The 11770-nt window shown below is 45.9% G+C and overlaps 1 long non-coding RNA gene across 1 annotated transcript; it reads right to left on the reverse strand.

The window, feature by feature from the left end:
* Positions 1-4647: 4647 nt before the first annotated feature.
* Positions 4648-11340, reverse strand: LOC139075189 (uncharacterized). Its single transcript, XR_011525335.1, has 5 exons — positions 11133-11340; positions 10713-10855; positions 9292-9408; positions 6319-6382; positions 4648-4916 (listed from the first exon to the last, which is right to left on the reverse strand). It is a non-coding gene; the product is annotated as an uncharacterized lncRNA (long non-coding RNA).
* Positions 11341-11770: the final 430 nt, after the last annotated feature.

Raw genomic sequence — 11770 nt, forward strand, 5'->3', positions numbered from 1 at the left:
CGTTCCTCATGAGGACATTCTGATGTCCACTCCCGTTCCTCATGAGGACATTCTGATGTCCACTCCCGTTCCTCGTGAGAACAGTCTGATGTCCACTCCCGTTCCTCATGGGAACATTCTGATGTCCACTCCCGTTCCTCGTGAGAGCATTCCGATGTCCACTCCCGTTCCTCATGAGAACAGTCTGATGTCCACTCCCGTTCCTCATGGGAACATTCCGATGTCCACTCCCGTTCCTCATGAGAACAGTCTGATGTCCACTCCCGTTCCTCATGGGAACATTCCGATGTCCACTCCCGTTCCTCATGAGAACAGTCTGATGTCCACTCCCGTTCCTCGTGGGGACATTCTGATGTCCACTCCCGTTCCTCGTGAGAGCATTCCGATGTCCACTCCCGTTCCTCGTGAGGACATTCCGATGTCCACTCCCGTTCCTCGTGAGGACATTCCGATGTCCACTCCCGTTCCTCGTGAGAGCATTCCGATGTCCACTCCCGTTCCTCTGAGAGCATCAGATGTCTGGTTGAAGTTTCCTTGCTGGCCTCCCCCTAGGTCTCCAGTCCCCTAAGTGAAGCGAGTGAACAGCCCAGATGCCAGCAGATCCTTGGGAACACTGCCGCCGCTGCCCTCCCCCTCCAGGGTCCTCCCCACAGCACACACTCACACTCACACTCGCACTCAGTGCCTCGGGTCCGTAATCGAGGCTGTCAGATGTGAGCGTGCATTGGAGTCCCTGCTGAGCTTGTTAAAGCCCAGATTTTTGGACCCCACTTCCCGCATTTTCTGATCCAGAAATCTGGGGTGGGGCCCAAGGCTTGCATTTCTTTCTTTTTCTTTTTTTTTTTTAAGATTTTATTTTTCCTTTTTCTCCCAAAGCCCCCCAGTACATAGTTGTGTATCCTCAGCCGTGGGTCCCCCCAGTTGTGGCATGTGGGACACCACCTCATAGTGGCTTGACGAGCGGTGCCACGTCCGCGCACAGGATCTGAACCCGCGAAACCCTGGGCCGCCGAAGCAGAGCGCACGAACTCAACCACTCGGCCACAGGGCTGGCCCCAAGGCTTGCATTTCTGATAAGTTCCCAGGGTGCTGCTAAAGATGCTGGTCTGGAAACCACCCTCTGAGGTTGCCGTATTTGTATCTTTCCCCTTCTAAAGCCTGGTCTTGGCCACGGTCGTGTAGGATCCACATCGATCCATTCTAGTGGAGCGCGAAGAGCTCAGGCTGTCAGGCGGGGGAGGCAGTAAAGCAACTTCACAGAGCCTGATGTTTGATGCTGAGCAAGAATCTTCACTTCTCTTAGCCTCAACTTCCTCATCTGTAAAATGGGACCACTAAGGCCTACCGCATATAACTAAGTAACATAAAGTATGTCCTGGGCCTGGACCTTGTCGGATATTCAGTGAATGTCAGTCTCCCTCACTCACTCCCTTTCCTGCTGTGTAACAGGCTGATTGCCACTCAAAGTGGTAGCCCCTCCAGGAATGGCCGGGATGGCAACAGCAACTGCTTACATAGGTACAACTCTTTACATTTACGAGGTAAGTTAATATACATTATCTTCTGAAGGAAGTCTGAGAATCTACATTTTTAACAAACGTCAAAGATAATTTTCAGATGCACCAAAGTTTGAAAGCAACCAATATCTCATTTAATCATCACAGCAACCTGAAAGATGGCATTATTGATCAGATTTTATGGATGAGAAACTGGGGCTCAAATAGGTGAAGTGGCTTGCCACCGTGACACAACCCCCGACCCCTGCCTTGTGAACTCAGTTCTTTGATACAAAGATAAAAATCTTCACAGATGGCATTTTAGGCACCAGAGACTGGAAAGTGGGGCAGATATTTTTGCCTAGACAAACTATCCTTGGCACCACCTGATGCCTGAAGTGTGATTTGCAGGGGCGTTTGGGAGGTTGACCGGCCAGTCCACGTGGGATGCTGTCCGAGTGCGTGGCTCCCGTACTAGTAAGGTGAGGAAGGAAGCACCTGATCCAGGTGTCCTGCGGCCTTTCAACTCTGAATGGCTGACCAAGTGCCAGTTGGCCTCTTGGAATGGAATGTTTGGTGACCCTGCTGACAGACAAGCTTCCTCTTTTTCTACTCCTCCTGCAATAGCTTGAGTCTTAGTAAGGAGAGGATGCAGTTGCTCCTAAATGTGATTCTGAAAAAATCTCAGCCCAGGAAAGAACAAAACTTGGCTTGGACCTTTCCAACTGGGTATGGCCATCAGCCAACACACCATAAGTTGGGCTATTTATACTGCAGAAGGAAATAATTTACTTGTAAACCACCTCCTTTCAGCTTCTGCCTACTCCAAAACGTCCCAGAAACCAAAAGCTGGAGTTGACATTCACGAAACAAAATATTTAATGGACATCCATATGGCTTCCTATAACAAAAGTGAAGTTCTGCGCAGTTACATACAGCAGAGTCTGCTGTTGAAGTGGCCATTTTTAATGGGGACTGACCCTCCCATCTCAGCCCCTCATTTGCTTCTTGGGAACTCTTGTGCTCATGCATAAGGAATGCCCCTGCGCCTACCATGGAGAGTTTTTTGTACTTATTTATTTTGAATAAAGGATGCTTGAGAGAGAAACATAACTATGGACAAGGGCACTGAAACCAGCCAAGAGAGAAATTAATCCATGAGTTGGTACAGAGTTTGACAACTGGGAATGGGTTTCTCGTACCTAAGGGCATTCTGACTTCCATGGTTGTGGCAGCAAAGTCATGTAAGCCAAAAATTTCCCCATGAGCTTTGGGAGGGAAACCCCACTTTCTCATCAAAGAAATGTAGTTATCTTCTTCTGCTTCCAATCAGAAGCAGAACATGACTTTTCTTGATGTTGATATCTCAAGAATTCACAAAAGCCCCACTGGGAATATGACACCTGTAACTCAGCAGTTAGAAGTCGTGCTTATGGGAAAGAGCTCACATAGGGTTACTTACACTAGACCGTGAAATACTTCAGGTTCAAACCCACTTTTCACCCTCCCGTTACAGGTGGCATGGGTCTGGATTGAACTGGGTAGTAATGGACTCCCGGAGGAGCATGTAACTGTAAATAGACCATCTTTACATTGTAGATACGGCTCATACGTGGTGTTGACAGACCTTGACGACAACAAATCAGAAACATTAAAACCAATTTCTGCAGTCTAGCTAAAGACCCAGAACAAGAGCATATGAGCCTGGTGAGAAGATGAACACAAAAGTGCCTCTTGGGGAAACTCTTTTTTGTTTTGTTTTTTTCAAGAAAGCAGTTGTCTTTATTAAACACAAAGCCACCACGGGAAGCCGGGGATCAGAGATAGGAAGATAACACAACAAAGCCAAAATTGCTGTGGGTGTAAAATCTTCACGGCACATACAAAACAGGGACACACAGTGAAGGTAGTCAAATTTAATGCTTAAGAAAAAAGTTAAGAAAAGCTTCTAGAATGCATGAGCAATTGTTTTTAAGAATATTTTTAAAATTTTATTTTATTTACTTTTTTATTGCAGTAACACTGGTTTATAACACTGTATAAATTTCAGGTGTACATCGTTAGGTAAAATTCTTAAGATGAAAAAATACAAATCACAAGCCATTATTCTCTTTACACACTATGAATTTCTCCAGTGGGGAATGGAAGTTTTCAAGAGGGGTACCAACCAGTTCAGTCATTTGATATCCAAAGTAGACTTTGTCTCCTGGACATGGACAAGCCCACTCATCTGGAGCCATGTCTCTGCAGGTGTGCTCTTTCTGGAATTCTCAGTCAGGGAATCCAAGACAAGAGGTGAGTCAGAGCCCCTCTCCATCAGTTTCAGTACCATTTTACTTAGTGCTAGACCTGTACTGATTTGCACTAAAAACTCTGGACTTAGACTCCAGACCCAAGAAACCTGATGCATGCCATGATGGGGAAGACAAAGGCGGGAAGACGAGGTGCTGTGACAATGCGAACAGTTTATGTGCAATCCAGAAGTATGAGCAATAGATTCAATTATTCACTCATTCGTCCCTTCAATAAGTGTTTATTGAGCCCCTGGTCAGGGGGCACCACACAACCCAGGGCACGTCATTCACAGATGTTTCCATACTTGGTGTAAAGCTCTGGGGGCACAAGGGACAATCCCTGCCTTCAAAGGGCTCACAGAGCAGTGGGAGAGAGGCAGAAGTGGTCCGGCAATTACACTGCAGAGTGGAAAGACCTAAGATGGCATAGTTAGCACCAGCGAACACGGGAGCTTACAGGTGGGCTCGGGGACCCCAGCCTTGGGGATCGAGGGCAGCTACCTAGAAAAGGCTGCACCTGAGAAGACTGAAGCCACAGGCAGGATGCAGCCAGGCTAAGAAGGGGAGAGAAAACAGTCCAGGGTGAAGACGCAGCCCATGTAAACGTGACGGGGTGAGGGAGAGAAGGTAGGATGTCCAGAGGAAGCCATTTTGGACCAGCTGAGCAGAGAGAGGGAAGAAGAAAGTCGCCCAGAAGAGAGGAGAGAATGTAGCTAGTGCCCAAAGCTGCCTGGGGCCTCACCCTCCCCATGCCAGCGTGTGGGTCTTTCTCCTGTGTTAGCAGGTGACCGTGCTCTTGCTTACAATCAAGAGAATTCTAACCATAACGGGGGCTCTTGATGGTCAGTAGACTGAAATACAAGTAGGCCTTTTTATTTTTTTCAGCGTGCAGCTAATAAGCATGTGATTTGCAAACAGCTGTTCAATTAAATGTTGCCATTTTGATAGTTTGGGTTCTAACAGCTCCCCGGGACTGGAGGTGGAAACCGCCAGGTTTGCGGCCGCTGTCTGTTGAATGCTCCCTCTGCTCCGCCCCGGCAGGGTCTGCCCGCTTGGAGAAATGCTGGCTCTGGCATCCTCCTTCTAGTCTTGAAGCTCTGCAGGTGGGCATCCACCTAGGGGATAACTAGGGGAAATATTGGCTGCTCAGTTTTCAAAGCCAGATTTTAACCTAACGATCAACATATTCTAGTGGAAAAAGTGCTATAAAAATAGTTTAAAAAATAAATAACAAAACAAGTGTTATGTCTTCCTAGATATCGACTCTTTTATCTTCTTAATTCCTATACTTAAAAAAAAAAACCTAGTTCAACGATAACAACTGCTTAACAACAACAATAACGAAAATAACTTCACCCTATTTTGGAGAATTCATTCTTTTCTCTCTACTTTACCACTTCCTATTCAATCATCGCCTATTAATTTTTTTCACACCACACTCAGAAACCGATAACACACAGTCACTGAACATAAACAGCTCCAGCCTACCTCTTTCTTATAGTTCTGTTCCGCATTTTTCTTCCCACTTCCCCTTAAGGAGGATTTTTCTCTCTTTCCTAAGTGGGCTCAAGCCCGTAATCAGTCCTGCGAAAGCTTGTGCAGGGTCTTATTTTCTGCTGTTTTCTCATGCCAAATGCCTTTACGGTTCTAATCCCAACACAATGATCTCCAAAATTATGTGGCTATTTTTGAAAGAGAAAAAGAAATTCTGAGAAGCCTGGTTACAAGTCAGTAACAGGCTGTGCAAACAACTCTAACCATAAACCAAACACAGAAAGACTTCGCAGGGACCCTGCTGGGCAGAACTCACTGGTCTGTATTGTCTTAGCCGTGCCCTCTAATTACAGACATCATCTGTGATTATTAAAAAAGCAGCAATGTGCTATTGGGGTCATTGTCTCTTGCCTGCTTACTACTCCCTTCTTACCAACCATTTTTAGTCCATCCCACCATTCCTTTGCCTCTATACTAAATGTGCCTGAGGGCTTCAAACTGAGCATCCAGCAATGGAATGTCCAGACTCCCTTCTTCATTGCCCTGGCACCCTGGGGGCCTGTCGCCGTCCCGCTGACGCCCTGCCCGTCCTCGAGTGAGCCGTTTCCCATGCTGTGTGAACCACACTCTCTCTCTACTTCTCTCTGGAAGTTTCAATTCTTAAAACTTGGTAATACTGAATCTCCTCTTAATTTCCCCCCAACAAATTGAATTCCTCTGCTGGTCTAAAAAGGGCAAGATATAGATTGCTACTCTTTCTCTGACTTTTTTTTTCATATCTTAAAAATATCTGAAGAAAATTTGTTCTGCTTGTTCAGCCCTTTTTAAAATATGTTTAAGCAATGGTTACCCCAGAGTGTGGGATTGGGGTGGTTTGGGAATAAAGATTGAGAGGGAAATGAGGCATCTTTACATTTTATTTTACCTTTTTTTGCTTAAGGTTTTCACAATAATAACTTACTACTTTTGTAAGAAAAGTATTTCTTTCATTCAAAAATAGCTTTACATTGTTCAGAAGGGAAGAGGGTTCCTACCTAATGCTTTCTGAACTCCTCTGAGGTTACGATCATCCAGATTTTCATAACTAAATATTTTTCACTGGAAAGAAGAGAGAGCAGAGAGTGAGCGGCTGCGAACCTTGGAGAGAGGGTATTGGTCAGAGTCAGCCTCTCGACACTAGCATCCCCCCACTGAGCCTACGGCCACGTTCTGTGGGCACCACTCCTCGGAGGCTGCGCAGAGAGAGAGTTTAGATAGTTATGAAATAAAGCCAGGTAAGATATTCTGATGTCCCTTTAGGAACTTCTCATTCAAAAGGAAAAGGCGGTTCTTAATTTTTCCTCCGTATAATTTGATACACTTGGAAATTTCTCAAAATCAGCACACGCTGCTGTTGCAATTAAGCTCGCGTGCACACACACACACACACACATCGACCCGAGGTTGACACAGTTCATAAACGCATTTCTTGCCTAACGCCTGCGCTGAGGTGTGGCATTAGCCAGGGTCCCAGCACAGATCTAGAGGGGCCCCTGATGCAGTCCAAACAGGGCAGCCCTCCAGGCCGAGAGCAGAGCAGCGACGGGCAGAGAAAAGACAGAGAGGGAAGAACGGGAGAGACTCAGCACTGGTGTGATGACTGAGTGATTTTAGTAGTTCTGTTTTTATAGAATCTCAAATTTAAGTATCAAAGCACGTATTTCAAAACTCAGTCACAGCCATTCTATATGCCACAAAAAACTCTGCCTGGTGGGTTTAAGATGCTTGGTGCTGGCATCCAGGTCTGCAGGCCTAGAGCGTGAGGGGGAACTGCCAGTCTCTGGAAATACTCTTTTCAAGGACAGTCTATTTCACGCCGACACGTGTGGTCATGGCGTTCCTCCGAGCCCAGGACCTTTAGATCACCTGTCTCTCAGTTGCCTCTGACTCTCAGAACCTATTTGCGAATCTCCAGGTCCTTCCAAATTTAATTCCTCTGTCTAACTTTGCTGTCGGAGAGTACCGGATCCCCAGCAGCACATTCTGAAATAGCAACTTTTTCTGAAGTCCTATATACGGGAGATTCTAGCTACAGAATTAAACTTGTCCTCAGGGCTTTCCACACGTGAGTGTTTAAGTTCTGGCTTGTGTCTGAAGGTAGGAAGTCCTTATTTCTACTTTCTTACTTTGTTCAAAAGACCTTCCCTCTTAAGGGAATTTTTCTGATAACTCCCCCATCTTATCGATCACCTTAAAATCTCGTCTGAAAACTCTGCTCCTGGCAAATACAGCCTTCCTTCTGTGAAAAGCTTTTCTTCTGGCGGAGCCACAAGCAAGAAACAGTCTCAGAGCCTGCCGACGCCAGCCCCTTCATCTGACTGGTGAGAAAAATTCTTCCCCTTTTTTCTTTCTTTTTTTTTTTCAATGAAAGTATTTTACCCTTTTTTCTTTTTCAATGACAGTGCTTAGATTATAGCTAATCTCTTCCTCGCCCATTTGTTCTCGGTGTCATTTATCTTCCAACCAGAGTCTAAGATCTCCCACACCTCTAATGAGTTAAGAGAAAAACAAAAAGCCTGTGGGGTTTCTTTCTCCCAGAGGGTCTTTTGTGTATTGCCCTCCCTGATGGTCGCTGGCTGAGGACACTGGGACTCCCTCTCCTGGAACAACGTCTGATTAGGGTTGCAGTGGGATGTGAGTCCTGCCGTGAGCGGTTGTGTCATCCCAGCCTTCTGGGACCTGGCACCAGCACACTCCTGCCACAGCCACACAGGCTCGGCCCCAGAACTTTTCCAGGTCCTGGTGGCCGAGTCTCCTGGGTGCCTGTTGTGCAGCAGGCACACTCATGAGCAACCCCCTACACACACACCTGATCTTCACAACCCCCTGGAGTGGAACCACTGTTCCCATTCCAAAGGGGAAGAACAAAGACTTCCAGGTTAAGTGTCCCGAGGCAACTTAGCTAGTGAGGGCAGAGCTGGGATGTAAGCCTGAGCTTTCGAACTCTGGCTTTGCCCCGTCATTGCTGTCTGTGTCTTCCTGCCTGCGTGCTCGGCTCTGCCTCCTCTCTTTTACACTCGATGAACCCACTCAACCCCTCATCACCAGAAGAGAGACAAGAGGAGGATCCAGAAGAAAACTCCCCCGGTTCTTCCCCGGCCACCTGGAGTCAAGGTCCCCCACAGGCCTGTGCTTTTTAAAATTATCCTCAGAAAGAATCAGTAGCATTAATTTTTAACCACTTCTTCCCTCCTGCTTTTCTGCCCTCTTGTTGATATTATTTAACGTGAGGTTTAGGCAGTGTTTCTCTAACAGTATCTGTCACACTGCGTTTCAGGGGTTTTCTCTCCCTTTGTTCAAGGCAGCTCATTTCTATCCATTCTCGAAACAATCTGTTCGAGACTGCCCTGAACTGAAGGCTTCTTGGTGGCTATTTTGCTGCCGTGGAATCCTCAGGGGCAGCTTTGGGGGCCCAGCCAGGGGACAGAGGAAAATGCATGTTCCCACAGACCAGTGATGGCTGAACCGAAGAAAGTCAGTCACACTAAAACACAATCCATAAAATAAACAGACTTCATCAAAATTAAAACCATTTGTGCTTCAAAAGACCCCACTAAGAAAATGAAAAAGCAGGTCACAGGCTGGGAGAAAATATTTGCAAATCGTGTATTTAATAAAGGACTTGTGTCCAGAATCTATGAAGAACACTTATAACTAGGTAAGAAGGAGACAAATAACTCAATTAAAAATGAGCAAAAGATTTAAATAGATATTTCAACAAAGAAGATATAGAAATATTTTAGAAGCATATGAAAATGTGCTTCATGTCATTACTCATCAAAGCAATGCAAATTAAAACAAATTACCTTTTTACACTCACTAGAATGGCTAAAATGGAGACAATAACAAGTGTTGAAGAGGATGAGGAGAAATGGGAACCTTCACACATTGCTGATGGGGACGTCAAATGGTACAGCCACTTTGGGAAAGGGTTGGGTAGTTCCTTAACAAGTTAAACATCAACTCACCATACAACCCAGCAATTCTGAAGTAGCTGTGCAGGAGAAATAAACCCAGCAGCTACACAAAGACTTTTAGCGAATCTTCATCCCAGTATTGGTCATAATAGTCAAACATCAAGCCAACTGAAAGAAAGGAGGTGTACAGAAGAGTCCATACATACTCCATTTATATGAAATCTTTAGAGACAGAAATGAGACTAGTGCCTGAGGCTGAGGGTAGAGTGGAAATTCACTACAAGTGGGCATAAGGGAACTTTCTGGGGCAATAGAAAAGTTCTAAAACTGAGCGTGGTGATGGTTGCACAACAGCCAACTGGTTAAAAATAACAACACTTGCAGTGGGTAAATCTTATGGCACGTAAACTAGAGAATTGTTTTTTTTTTTATTTCAACTTTGCTAAGTTTTTATCTTTAGCTTTATTGACTTTTGAACCCATGAGCCCATCCTACTTGGTCATGCATTTATTCACTTCTGGGAAAACTCTAGCATCATGTGGCAGAGAGGGTCCAAACACCCTGCATTGTCCTTTGGTGCCATTTGCCTGCTTGGCCACTGAGGGACATAAACTACAAATAGACTTGAAAGTGTAGGTTGAGTTCCTTTAGTGGGCATACCAAATTGTGACAGTGTTGGTCAATGTCTTCAAAATCTAACACTAAATAAACAGACACGTTTGAAATGCTGACTGTTAAACATGAAAGGTTGTTTTCACTTTGCTCAGTCAATTAAAAGATTTAAAGACAAGTGGGAACAAGGCCACATATTTTATCAGGGTCAAATTTTTTCATCAAAATCTGGGTCCTCTGTTACTCGTCAGATCGGGCCTCCTCTTGCAAAGGGAGCATCAGCCTATCCTGGCTGCTTGTTGGTAGGTCAGGAACATTTGCCATGTGTCCTCGCCCGTCAAGCATCATGTGGCCTCTTCAGGGCTGTGCTATTTTAGTAAGGGGAATTATCCCACTCGGGCAAAGGGCCAGCGGCTGAAGAAACCAGACCTGAAGTGGCTGATGGACAGACGCCCCTGTTGGGGCTTTCAGTAGCTGGGGTGAAATTACACTTCCCTGTCAGGCTACCAACACAACTGTTATTCCGCACAGGTCAGCACTGGGCTCTGTGTGCACACCTGTGGCAGTGACCTGTCATTACCAAAAACCATTTAATGTGTGAAGGTAAGAAGTTGTATGCCCCTGTGCTTGGCAAACATTTGAAGCAACAACCAAATCACCATGAACAATGGTGGAAATTAGGTTGTGGTGCATTCACTAACTCTCACTTAAATGCTGTGCCCGCACGGATTCCTGCAGCGCTCACACACTTGACCTCTCCCTGTCTCTATAGGCATTTGGAAATGGAAAGGCTTCTGATAACACATGTCTCAAGAAGTACTGCCAGCTAGTTGCCTGCAGACTCACGATAAAGTATTCACCTTGATAATTTGCTAGGAGTTGGGTATCAGTCTTCCCACTAGAAATCTTATCCATCCATTGCTTGATGATTGGTTGATATTTGGCGGACACAGAACGGACTCCTCCCTCAGGGGCAGACTCATCTGAACCAAGCTCACAGGAACTGATAAGCACAAACCAGGATGCCAATCCGTGAATTTACTGTGAATTGTCAAGTCATCCAGAAGACGAGAAGGCTTATATCAGCAACGTGGCGCATCCCCCCCCGCACCCAGAGCCGTGGCAAGTTCAAGCATAGCCAGAATCACCAGTGTGTCCATTCTGTTCATATCCAGTAAGAAATACAACTGTAAAGCTGATATAGTCTTAATCTTCCCCTCCTCCCACTTTCTCTCTCTCCTTCTCTCTCTCTCAACTTGTTCCGTGGGGAGCCAATTTACCCAAAGGTGAGGATGTTATCACGACATTGGCAATGAATCAATCCTAAGGAGCATCTCTCTACTGCGAGGTGAATGCCCTCTCACCACCAGAGGGACAGTGTGCCATGGAAATGGAAACACTTCAGGCTGTTGGACGGAGAGTACCACCCCCTGGGTGGAACTTGCATAGGTGTCACCACCCTCAGCCTGCCCCCCACTCTGCTTTGTCTTTGTTTCCATGGCGAGCAGGTCCAGTTCTGACTGGCCCGCTCAGCCAGACACAGTCATTTGTAAGGGGCCTGGAGTCATTCCATCTCCTTAAGGATATGTGGCTTATCTCTCCTGTGATGTACTGATTTTGGAGGCTGATCTATCGTGGGTGTGTTGAACGAGAACAGTTCTTGGGATGGACTCCTCAAGCAGCTTTCTTCTGTCCCGACCATCTTCTTAAATCCGCTCTGGGCCAGTTCTTCTCCAGTCCCTGGAAGGAATGTGAAACAATCCCATGCAGTTTCTGTTCACTCTCTGGGAATGAAAGTAACAAGTTATCATCTCACTCCTGTCAGAAAAATATCCAGCTTTATATAATGCTTGAAACTCTAGGTTTGGTTTAAAATTGAGTCTCCCATCCCTCCAGCTCGTGAGTTTAAGACAGAGGA

The sequence above is a fragment of the Equus przewalskii genome, chromosome 13 (genome assembly GCF_037783145.1).
Source record: "Equus przewalskii isolate Varuska chromosome 13, EquPr2, whole genome shotgun sequence".
Classification (NCBI taxonomy): Eukaryota; Metazoa; Chordata; class Mammalia; order Perissodactyla; family Equidae; genus Equus; species Equus przewalskii.